General features: G+C 40.4%; 1 long non-coding RNA gene across 1 annotated transcript; it reads right to left on the bottom strand.

The window, feature by feature from the left end:
- Positions 1-399: 399 nt before the first annotated feature.
- LOC131622617 (uncharacterized) lies at positions 400-2,620 on the bottom strand. The gene is made up of 3 exons (XR_009289957.1): positions 2,391-2,620; positions 2,133-2,291; positions 400-597 (listed from the first exon to the last, which is right to left on the bottom strand). It is a non-coding gene; the product is annotated as an uncharacterized LOC131622617 (long non-coding RNA).
- Between the last annotated feature and the right edge of the window lie 8,102 nt (positions 2,621-10,722).

Raw genomic sequence — 10,722 nt, 5'->3', positions numbered from 1 at the left:
ACCACATTATCTCACACAAAATTCATATCCTTGTTATCATCAAAACTAAGAATATTGATCCGAACAAATCTTATTCTAACAATCTCCCCCTTTTTGATGATGACAAAAACATATATAAATGATATGAATTTGCGATCAGAAAGAGCAGACGGCTAAAGACAAATTACACAGCTATAGCATAAGCATGTGAATATGTCTCCCCCTGAGATTAACAATCTCCCCCTGAGATGAATAATCTCCCCCTGAAATTAATACTAGAAGAATTATAATAATAAAAGACTTCCCTGATTATTTCGGTAGAGACGTTCACAGTGCTTGATCTTCAGAACATTCATGACTTCTGATGTAACACCCCATACATAACTGACTAGTATATTATGCATGAAACATTATAAATTGATATTGAGTACATACAAAAGCTAAAGTTATAGAAAGATCCATATAAAATACAACATGAAATCCTAATAAGAATTACAAAACATGTGTCTTCAATGGATCTGCACAGCGGAGAATGAGATCTGACGAGGTCTCCAAGCCATCACCACTTCCAAGTCTTCAGTCCAAACCTGCTACTGACCAAAAGCTACTAAACCGCACCTGAAAAAAATATAAGTTGATTGGGGTGAGATTACTAAATCTCAGTGAGCCCTCCTATCCTATGGGTCCTCTCGGTTCTACAGGGTACATGCATCAACAGAACCGAATCCACCATTGATCCAGGGTTTATCCCCACATCCGGTACAAGTACGGAGCAAACACATGAATCGTCCACCATAGGAGTCATCGTATCACAAGTACACAAATAGTACAACAAACACGTATGCAGACCCATACCCATGTACGGGGAATCCAGAAGCGGTAACAACCAACTACCAAGGCTGCACACACACCCTCGGTGAGTAACCAAGTACCTGTCGTCAAGAAGACTCGCACAAGACCCATCGCTAGATGAAACAGATAGATCCTATGTGGCATTCCATCTGTGAAGAGTTATAGCGGTGACGTTGCCTACACGGCGTCACGGCCTCATCATCATCCATACGCAATATGGTATCCACAAGTGCGAATACGCCTAATTGACTGTACAAGCCCATCCGGTTAGGAGCCTAGTGGTGTAGCCTACGTGGCACCACTATAGGTGAGTTATCCAAGTGATATTGCCTAATTGGCATCACAACTCCACCATACCAAGCACGCCGATGTATCACGCCTTTGGGAAACGCTCTGAAAGACCCCGCAGGTACATCGCAATGATAGCTCAGGTGTGTAAATCATACCAAGAACGCCAATGTATCACGCCTTTGGGAAACGCCCTGAATGACCCCGCAGGTACATCGCAATGGTATCTTTGGAAACTAGTCCATACACAATGGTGCCTTACCACCTGGTATTGGCCCACTTCGATTCTAGCATACCACACGCATAACAAGCGTCAATCACACAATACAATCAATGACGATCGTTTAACCAAAACGACGGTGTCAACAAGATTTCATGCACATCACATAGTTGCATATCATCTCAAACATGGATATAATGTTCGTAATAGAAATAAACATTCTACTTAATACATGATATAATAGTTAATAACAATCGGAAAGACATAAATTCTCATGATAAGTTAATATTCTGGTTTGGGGACCAATTTAATTAGAAAGTACACGTCGCTGGCTTTCCAACGATATAAAGTTTGCGTAATTCCGATACCCGAGCTGAAAGTTACGAATTTCCGAAGTTTGCTGATTTTTCCCCCCTGCGCCCAGGGTATCCGATTACCCAGAGTCCAGTAACCGATTACTGGCTCTAAAACAGCCCAGAATTGCATTTTTAACAGCGTAATCGGTTACCCAAAGACCCGTAACCGATTACTCTGCATCAGAATGTGTTTTTCAGCATTTTAAGGGTTCTAAATCCATTCTAACTTTAATCCAAACACTTCTAACATCCCAATATCATTCCAAAAGAGTGCATTATCGATTATTAGTAGAAACAACATGGAACACAAGCACACTATCAACATGCAATATAGTTTAATCAGCAAAGAACATATATCATGCATCAAGTGTATCTCACCCTAGCCCCATAACATACAATTTCCCAATTTCTACCCAAGTTGCTATCTAAGGACTCACATTGGATTAATAGAGCTTTAGATGATGAACATGCTGCAATTGAGTTCCTATCTTGATCAAAACTCCAACTCCAAACTCATCAAACCCGTAGCCCATTCTTCATCACATTCAGCATGCATGTCCCAACTTCAAACTCGTTTTTCTCCTTCAAAACAGAAGCTATAAATGCGAACCATAGGTGCAAGTCGAAGAGAAATTCATTAGCTTTCCAATGGGACCAGAATCGTTACAATCGGAGTTACGAGTTGAGAGATATACCTGATTTAGTGGAGGCTGTACCCAAGGTGCGAAAATGGAATTGATGAACATAACTTCCTCCTTTCTCTCTTGCTCCAAATTCTGAATTGTGAAACAAAAATGAATAGCATGCACCCAAACAAGGCCTTATATCATGCAACATTACTCAAGGTCCATTATGCCCTCAAACTAAGTGATAATTACCATCATGCCATTAGTTGAATTCTAACTAAACTCTTTCCATTCTAACAACTTCCCTTCCTAATGCATAATTAATCCATAATTCTCTCTTAGTACTTCATAATCGTACTCAGGTAAATAGGGATGTTACATTCTCCCCCCCTTAAATTGAATTCGTCCTCGAATTCTTTTTGATCACCACGGAAACAACGTGTCCAAAACTATACCAACCAGGGGATGAAATGTTCCTTACATTTCTCTTCAGATAATCTCACTACTCTGTCTGAGGGTCATTCCATACGAAGAAGCATAATCAGCCAAAACACCTGTGTCCCACTATGCATGGTTAGGACCTTGACTCTCAAGCAACACATCTATCCAGATACTTCGTCTTGACATATCTGGGGAAATATCCTTCCAGGGTCCTTGACCTTCACTGCTCTGCTCTGAATCTCCCAAACTTCAAAAACTCTAAAAATCCACTCATGTCGGATATCCTTCGCTTCATTCTCTGGTGTGCTCACCCTCGTTCAATCAAACATTACTGATTCACCCAGCTCCTTGAATTACTTCCCACTTGAGGATTACCGCCACAACGTCGCTTCTGCGACAACACTTCAAGTTATTCTCCACTCGAGTCCATACAATGTCATTAGGTGATCTCCAAATTCCTCGGTCTTAACCTCTGGTTCCTAAAGTCTTAGGATAGTTGCCCCAAGCTTACCTTTACTTATACAACTGAATGTCCTCTCTAGCCTTCAGCATTTCGACGGTCTGATACTCAGTCCAACCCTTGTGACTTGCATGCTAAACTGATGACCTACGAACGTCGTACTGCATGCCATCCACAAAAAGTATTCCCAAGTTGGTCCATTGACAACACCTCTCGAGTTTATGGTGGACCCTCGAGAGACTGGAATGAACAAAACATTGTTTCAACAATTTGCCTTAGGAAGATACTTTCATCCCAACATAAAATCCTACAATTAGTCCATTCGTTCCTACCTCCGACTTATCTGATTCTTCCTTGATCTGTTGCGCTACTCTGATTCCAACAATTCACACACCTTGAAAATCCTCTGAGTCACATTATATCCATAATTCACTTAGCTTCCATTAATACACAATAATTCCTTATCCACAGTTTTCCAATTACAACACGTGCCAGAACTCTATATACATCCATCATCGACTACTACTCTTTGAAGTTGCGTACTTTCCAGAATCAAGCTTCTACTTGCTCTTCCATTCCATATAGTTCATCTACCACGACTTAGGTACACGTTTCGATCTCAGGACATTGAAACCCAAAAATTCACTGACTTAGAGGTTCGTCCTTGTCATTGATTTCCACAGCCTCCAACTGCTATGTTTGTCATTCCCACAAATCTTTGTTGCTCAACCGGTATATTGAATCCTTCACGACATACTGCAGTTCATGATAACTCTAGCAGTTCTACACAACTATTACTCAACCATACACCCTCATTCTCTTAGCGTAGTATCACCTCTGATAACTCGTGTGACTTACCGATATAACGATCCTCCCATAGCCACACTCCATTCACACAGTCATCTAACTATGTTCCACCTCTGAATCAGACACTGAACTGACTTCCTCAGCGGCTGCATCCTTCATTGCAGTGCTTCTAACAGTCAGAGTGTAGCCACAATGCAAGAAATTGCACTTTGCACTTCGAACATCTCTCTTATAAACTCCTTAGCAGTTCCTAAACCAAAATGTCCATGCTTTACCAAGATTAACACTTCTCCATTCAGAGTATCTAGCAATACCTTACCGGACACATCACACATCGAGCCGATCCAAGATACAACTTGCATATTCCATCACCGGTCGCCAATGGTACATGATAGCCACTCACTATGCTGACCAGGATATCATGAGCGCACATGAGTCCCACTCTAGACACTCATGGAAAAAAAATGCCAACTTAACACTTCATGAAACGAGAACGTCTCCAAGGTACAATCTAATACTAACTCACGCGATCACGATCACTCAGGGTCTCCATAAGTATAGCATTGGATCTTGATCCATTTCACCATCGGCTGCCTAGTCACTCCTCTACTATCGAGCGCGACGTATAGATCCTTATCCCACATACCTTATGAGAGTCTGGATCTGTGTCTCACGAGTGCCAAATCAGAATTCTACCTTGAGCTTCAGATCACCTTTGTCCCACACATGTCAGAAAAAGGATTACTCACGCATCTTGTGCACAATAGCGATACTGTGGCATTATACCCGTCTGGTAGTACCAACATGGTGGTCCAACTCCGAGGCCATGTATCTAGGTAACCTACCTCAGTGGCGTATAATAATCTCCACGCGTATCCTAAAGTCACAACTGACAAGTGTCTGAACAGGCCTCCAATAGGTTCATCGTTCCTCAAATCCTTCGAATCACACTACTCAGGATGCTAAAACCTGAGAGTGCTACACTTCAAGGTTCACTTACTTGGAAAGCCAAAACTCCAAGCACGAAGATTTGAAGTTCAACTTCGGATTACCATGCAGTGCGTGTACCCACTCGTCCCACGCATGCATGAGATTCCAAGGATAATTCAGTCCAGATAGGAATACTATGGTTCCTAACAACCAACTCAACTGCGATTATCCTACTGATGTTCCAGATAGATCTTAGTTCTTACTCGCCTGAACGCCCAACGCCAAGCGTAGTTCTATGGCTTCACTCGGGGTCAGACAAACAACAACTAACAAGAACTTAGGTCACTGCATTTCACGCTTCTGCATCATTTCATATTCCATCTAGCGTAGTTCTAGAACATAAATACAAAATGATAAGAACGGAAATGCATGCCTCTTCCACCGACAAGGTATTCAAGCCTCGCCAATCTTAAGTTACCACACTTATACATTCCACCAACATCTACTAGGTAACTACTCTCGCTTAGGGTACTTCAAGTTAAATCAGGATCTAATACTTCACCCATCCAATTACTGTCCGTACCAGCGCGATCAGAAAGGTCTGACTTCTGTGTCCGCACTTCCAAAGGTTATTCTGTCCTCTCAGCTCATCAGTCGCACTTAACACCGGCAGCATCATTAGTACTGAATCCTACTAATTCACAGCTCAACACCTTCGGAGAATCTCCCTTACAAGGCTCCTACTCAATCCTATTCGGATTTCCCTTGCTATTACCAAGACTTAGAGAAATCTTCACTTTGTTCAGTCAAAATCCTGGGGGTTCTAGTTGTCTCCATCCACATCTTTACAGTTCGGGTATCACTACTTTGCGTCAACCGCTCTCCTGAAGCTTGACGACTCCAATATCCCTTCTACTTACGTCGTCCAATAAATCCAGCTTCCATATACAATTCACCACCCAACTAATCCTTGCTACTTGGGTTCACGAAACTTACAGGTTTACGAGACCTTGTGGCGGCTCTGCCGTAATTCTACTGTCTCACACTCAGTCGATGAGTTGATCAAGTTCAACAACTGAATTAGATATCAGTAAAATCAAGCTAGCAACGCGCACATGTGAGGAAGAACGGAATTGCTAGTGATGTCTCATGGCTCGGCCGAGAATCGACCTGCTCTGATACCAACTGTAACACCCCATACATAACTGACTAGTATATTATGCATGAAACGTTATAAATTGATATTGAGTACATACAAAAGCTAAAGTTATAGAAAGATCCATATAAAATACAACATGAAATCCTAATAAGAATTACAAAACATGTGTCTTCAATGGATCTGCACAGCGGAGAATGAGATCTGACGAGGTCTCCAAGCCATCACCACTTCCAAGTCTTCAGTCCAAACCTGCTACTGACTAAAAGCTACTAAACCGCACCTGAAAAAAATATAAGTTGATTGGGGTGAGATTACTAAATCTCAGTGAGCCCTCCTATCCTATGGGTCCTCTCGGTTCTACAGGGTACATGCATCAACAGAACCGAATCCACCATTGATCCGGGGTTTATCCCCACATCCGGTACAAGTACGGAGCAAACACATGAATCGTCCACCATAGGAGTCATCGTATCACAAGTACACAAATAGTACAACAAACACGTATGCAGACCCATACCCATGTACGGGGAATCCAGAAGCGGTAACAACCAACTACCAAGGCTGCACACACACCCTCGGTGAGTAACCAAGTACCTGTCGTCAAGAAGACTCGCATAAGACCCATCGCTAGATGAAACAGATAGATCCTATGTGGCATTCCATCTGTGACGAGTTATAGCGGTGACGTTGCCTACACGGCGTCACGGCCTCATCATCATCCATACGCAATATGGTATCCACAAGTGCGAATACGCCTAATTGACTGTACAAGCCCATCCGGTTAGGAGCCTAGTGGTGTAGCCTACGTGGCACCACTATAGGTGAGTTATCCAAGTGATATTGCCTAATTGGCATCACAACTCCACCATACCAAGCACGCCGATGTATCACGCCTTTGGGAAACGCTCTGAAAGACCCCGCAGGTACATCGCAATGATAGCTCAGGTGTGTAAATCATACCAAGAACGCCAATGTATCACGCCATTGGGAAACGCCCTGAAAGACCCCGCGGGTACATCGCAATGGTATCTTTGGAAACTAGTCCATACACAATGGTGCCTTACCACCTGGTATTGGCCCACTTCGATTCTAGCATACCACACGCATAACAAGCGTCAATCACACAATACAATCAATGCCGATCGTTTAACCAAAACGACGGTGTCAACAAGATTTCATGCACATCACATAGTTGCATATCATCTCAAACATGGATATAATGTTCGTAATAGAAATAAACATTCTACTTAATACATGATATAATAATTAATAACAATCGGAAAGACATAAATTCTCATGATAAGTTAATATTCTGGTTTGGGGACCAATTTAATTAGAAAGTACACGTCGCTGGCTTTCCAACGATATAAAGTTTGCGTAATTCCGATACCCGAGCCGAAAGTTACGAATTTCCGAAGTTTGCTGATTTTTCCCCCCTGCGCCCAGGGTATCCGATTACCCAGAGTCCAGTAACCGATTACTGGCTCTAAAACAGCCCAGAATTGCATTTTTAACAGCGTAATCGGTTACCCAAAGACCCGTAACCGATTACTCTGCATCAGAATGTGTTTTTCAGCATTTTAAGGGTTCTAAATCCATTCTAACTTTAATCCAAACACTTCTAACATCCCAATATCATTCCAAAAGAGTGCATTATCGATTATTAGTAGAAACAACATGGAACACAAGCACACTATCAACATGCAATATAGTTTAATCAGCAAAGAACATATATCATGCATCAAGTGTATCTCACCCTAGCCCCATAACATACAATTTCCCAATTTCTACCCAAGTTGCTATCTAAGGACTCACATTGGATTAATAGAGCTTTAGATGATGAACATACTGCAATTGAGTTCCTATCTTGATCAAAACTCCAACTCCAAACTCATCAAACCCGTAGCCCATTCTTCATCACATTTAGCATGCATGTCCCAACTTCAAACTCGTTTTTCTCCTTCAAAACAGAAGCTATAAATGCGAACCATAGGTGCAAATCGAAGAGAAATTCATTAGCTTTCCAATGGGACCAGAATCGTTACAATCGGAGTTACGAGTTGAGAGATATACCTGATTTAGTGGAGGCTGTACCCAAGGTGCGAAAATGGAATTGATGAACATAACTTCCTCCTTTCTCTCTTGCTCCAAATTCTGAATTGTGAAACAAAAATGAATAGCATGCACCCAAACAAGGCCTTATATCATGCAACATTACTCAAGGTCCATTATGCCCTCAAACTAAGTGATAATTACCATCATGCCATTAGTTGAATTCTAACTAAACTCTTTCCATTCTAACAACTTCCCTTCCTAATGCACAATTAATCCATAATTCTCTCTTAGTACTTCATAATCGTACTCAGGTAAATAGGGATGTTACATCTGATTTCTGCTTCCATAGGACAGCTTCAGAACTTGAATTTCTTTAGATCCTCAGAACATTCACAGCTTCTGATTCCTGCTTCCATCGGACAGCTTCAGAACTTGAATTTCTTTGATCTTCAGAACATTCACAGCTTCTTACTTTTGCTTCCATCGGACAGCTTCAGAACTTGAATTTCTTTGATCTTCAGAACATTCACAGCTTCTGACTTTTGCTTCCATCGGACAGCTTCAGAGCTTGAATTTCTTCTTACTTCAATTCATGCTAGAATGTATCAGAACATTGTTGAATGTACCAGAGCTTCATGAGAGCATCTCTACATCCTGAAATGTTACAGAACAAAACTAAACGACAAAAGTCAGCATGAATGAATCAGACCATAAAATATTTTTCAGAGCATATAATATGTATCAGAGCCATATAAGCCATATAGACTGTATCAGATCCATATAAAATGTATCAGAACAAATAGACATAATGTTTCAGATCATATTCTATCATCAGAATATCTGAACATTCTTGCTTCTGCTTCTGCTTCTGATTCTGAAGCTTCATAGCACTCAGCTTGCTTCAAGAATCCAAGAGCTTGATTCTCTTGTTGCTTCTAATGTTGATCTTGAATCTTCGATTCCTGCAACAACACAACTTAAAGCATAGAACTTTGCAAGTTCTGTTAGTAATGTGGGGCCTTTTTACCCGGTAACTGATAATATTAATCAGATCATTTATCATATATTTTCTCCCCCTTTTTGTCATAACATCAAAAAGAATATAAAAGATTCAGATGTAAAAAAAAACGACAAAGGAAAGAAACAGAAATAAACTTTTCATTGATTAAACAAACAGGATTACAAAAGATGTATGCAGAAAAACAGATGCAACAAGGAAGGAAAAACTACAAAGACTTAACGACTAAGACCCTAGCCTAGACAAAATCTGCACCAGAAAAAATGAACACGTGTTTACCATCTGGATAGCCAGTTACAGCTGTTTTACTTTTAAAGAGATTCTGAATCAACTTAGACATTGAAACGTTAGTAATAACTGAATCACTACTTCTAATTGATTACAAACAGAACTTCTTATAAAAGACTAATCCAATCTCATTTCAGAAGATACTCATACATAAGATCTTCTCATCTTCTCATTCTGGGCATAAATCCATACTGATATTCTTCAGAATGAACTTAAACCTATCTTCAGCAAGGGGTTTTGTAAAGATATCAGCCCATTGATGGTCTGTATCCACAAAGTTTAAAGATATAACACCCTTCTGAACGTAGTCCCTTATGAAATGATGTTTAATCTCAATATGTTTAGCTTTTGAATGTAAGATAGGATTCTTAGATAAACATATAGCAGAAGTATTATCACAGAAAATAGGAATGTTACTCTCATATATCCGATAATCTTCTAGCTGACTTCTCATCCAGAGCATTTGTGTGCTACATCCAGCAGCAGCAACATATTCTGCTTCTGTTGTTGAGAGGGCAATTGTAGCTTGCTTCTTGCTGTACCATGAGATCAGATGACTTCCAAGAAATTGACAACTTCCAGAAGTACTCTTCCTTTACATTCTATCTCCAGCATAGTCAGCATCACAGAATCCTACTAAGTTGTAATCTTTGGATCTTCTGTAAACTAAACCAACATTAGTAGTACCTTTCAGATACCTCAGAATTCTCTTAACCGCAGTTAAATGAGATTCTCTCGGATCTGATTGGAATCTAGCACACAAACAAACACTGAAGAGAATGTCAGGTCTAGAAGCAGTTAGGTATAGAAGAGATCCAATCATACCTCTGTACAACTTCTGATCTACCTTCTTACTTACCTCATCCTTACCTAGGACACATGTTGGATGCATAGGAGTTTTGGCTTCTTTGCTTTCAGAAAGATTAAACTTCTTCAGAAGTTCTTTCACATACTTCGTTTGATGAACATAGGTTCCATCAAAAGTTTGGTTGATTTGAATCCCAAGGAAATACTTGAGTTCTCCCATCATGCTCATTTCAAATTCAGCCTGCATAAACTTAGCAAACTCCTTTCCAAGTGTAGCATTAGATGTTCCAAAGATAATATCATTAACATATATTTGACAAATTAAAATATCCTTTTTAAATGATTAACAAAAGAGAGTAGTGTCCACTTTTCCTCTAGTGAAACCATTTTCCAGAAGGAAAGAACTCAAACGTTCATACCAAGCTCTAGGAGCTTG

Source organism: Vicia villosa, linkage group LG1 (genome assembly GCF_029867415.1).
Source record: "Vicia villosa cultivar HV-30 ecotype Madison, WI linkage group LG1, Vvil1.0, whole genome shotgun sequence".
Taxonomy (NCBI): Eukaryota; Viridiplantae; Streptophyta; class Magnoliopsida; order Fabales; family Fabaceae; genus Vicia; species Vicia villosa.
This window is presented reverse-complemented; position numbering and strand designations above follow the sequence as displayed.